Genomic DNA, 2500 nt, shown 5'->3' on the forward strand with positions numbered 1-2500 from the left:
AAACCTGCCTTCTTCGCAGTTCGGCTAAGTCTCCCTCGTTTCCAACTTTCCTCTAAGTTGCCCTCCTCGCAGTTTGGCCAAGTTCACTCTTTTCCAGCGTCATCCCCCCAAGTTGCCTTGGGCGCAGTTCGGCCTAGTTCACTCTTTTCCAGCATCATCCCCCCAAGTTGTCTTGTTCGCAGTTCGGCCTAGTTCACTCTTTTCCAGCGTCATCCCCCCAAGTTGCCTTGTTCGCAGTTCGGTCTAGTTCACTCTTTTCCAGCATCATCCCCCCAAGTTGCCTTGTTCGCAGTTTGGCCTAGTTCACTCTTTTCCAGTGTCATCCCCCCAAGTTGCCTTGTTCGCAGTTTGGCCTAGTTCACTCTTTTCCAGTGTCATCCCCCCAAGTTGTCGTTGCCAACAACCCAAGAGTCCATAGTATTCGGAGTTCTAGCGGGGCCTCCCCTTGCTTCCAACAACCCAAGAGTCCATAGTATTCGGAGTTCTAGCGGGGCCTCCCCTTGCTTCCAACAACCCAAGAGTCCGTAGTATTCGGAGTTCTAGCGGGACCTCCCCTTGCTTCCAACAACCCAAGAGTCCATAGTATTCGGAGTTCTAGCGGGGCCTCCCCTTGCTTCCAACAACCCAAGAGTCCGTAGTATTCGGAGTTCTAGCGGGGCCTCCCGTTGCTTCCAACAACCCAAGAGTCCATAGTATTCGGAGTTCTCGCGTGGCCTCCCATTGATTCAAACAACCCAAAAGTCCATCTTCTTCGCAGTTCAACATCGCCTCCCTCGTTTCCAACAGGCCCAAAGGTCGTCTTCTTCGCAGATCCACGAAGAGCTCATCACGATTTGCCACATTCCATTTCCCACGGGTTGTCAACAACACTTTCTCACACTTCCCGCAATCGAGTACGTGCATGACATGCCAAAGCACATCTTATTTGCCTTCCATCGCACTCAAGACGACGGGTTGTGGAAGAACGATATTGTTCACAACAAGTTCAAGGACAACGTCTCAATCAAGGGACACAACCGAATTATGTTGACTGGGTCGCTAAAGTAAACCCGAGTTCATATAATGCACCGCATCCAAAAGAACTAGCCACAACACGTGCATCACTGAGATGTTTCACTAGATGGAACACGTGCGTGACATTAGGATCCTCCAACACCTCTTCGTGATGGAAAGATAGAATTCGAAGCAACCACAGAAGTACCGTCTAGTGGGTAGGCAACACAGGGACTGATCAACCAATATCACCCAAGGCAACGGGTGAAAATGGAAGAGATGCATGCTTGACCGTTCGATACGCAAGGCATGGAGCCAGCCAGCAAGTGCATCTCGATTACAACTCACACACCCTCACGTTCGCAAGACACCACACCACAAGACGGTCCACCCCCCACCTACCATGGGCAAGCAAGCAAATGGAAACATCAAGTGACGCAGGGTCAAGCATCGCTAGGCATGAAAATAACTTTCCACAATATCCGAGGGACTAGCTGCCGAGCTAACCAACGATCAGTGACGACCGTGTGTTGGTATTAATAAAGCTCAACAACTATGAAGAGGCTAGTTGTGCCATGATAAACATGCTAACGCACGCACCACGTGAGGGGGGAGGCCTCATCAAGCTCCCTTTAAAACCTGCCAGTGTGGAGCTGGCCGGCTCAAGGAGCACTCCCCCCCTATAAGAGGTTAATATGCAAAAGGCAAAATTGTACAAGTAGATACACTTTTTTTGAGCAGACATAAGTCCATATCTCGGGCTACACTTCGAATTTTGATGCGATTTTTTGCAGTAATTCGTAGAATAATGGTATCTCCTTGCTCACCAAATTTCATAATTTTTCTCGAAGGGGAACTATTTTTTTTATTTTTTTTACTTACCGGGTATGTGTAAAATCGGGAAAAATAGAAAAGCACATGTAGACTTCGAATTTCGACCTCATTTTTTCCAGTCCACCACTAAACAATATCACGAACCTCCCCACAAAATTTCATTCAGTTTGGCCAAGGTCTTAAATTTGACAAATTTTGGCACCAAGCTATCTAGTCGCGGTGCACCGACCAACTTGGCCAAGTGCAAAATGCATCCAATTCAAAACTTTTGTGCACCAACACTTTTACAGTACTCATTTGGGGACATTTGGAGGCCTTTCCAACCCTCACATCTCAAAAACCACGAATTTCATTTTTTCACAAAACTCCACACAAGCCATCTAGCTATGCCGCGGTGCACCGACCAACTTGGCCAAGTGCAAAATGCATCCAATTCAAAACTTTTGTGCACCAACACTTTTATAGTACTCATTTGGGGACATTTGGAGGCCTTTCCAACCCTCACATCTCAAAAACCACGAATTTCATTTTTTCACAAAACTCCACACAAGCCATCTAGCTATGCCGCGGTGCACCGACCAACTTGGCCAAGTGCAAAATGCATCCAATTCAAAACTTTTGTGCACCAACACTTTTACAGTACTCATTTGGGGACATTTGGAGGCCTTTCCAA

The sequence above is a fragment of the Vigna unguiculata genome, unplaced genomic scaffold, assembly GCF_037176805.1.
Source record: "Vigna unguiculata cultivar grain cowpea cultivar isolate G323 ecotype 2 unplaced genomic scaffold, ASM3717680v1 ptg000023l_ERROPOS13181582, whole genome shotgun sequence".
NCBI lineage: Eukaryota > Viridiplantae > Streptophyta > Magnoliopsida > Fabales > Fabaceae > Vigna > Vigna unguiculata.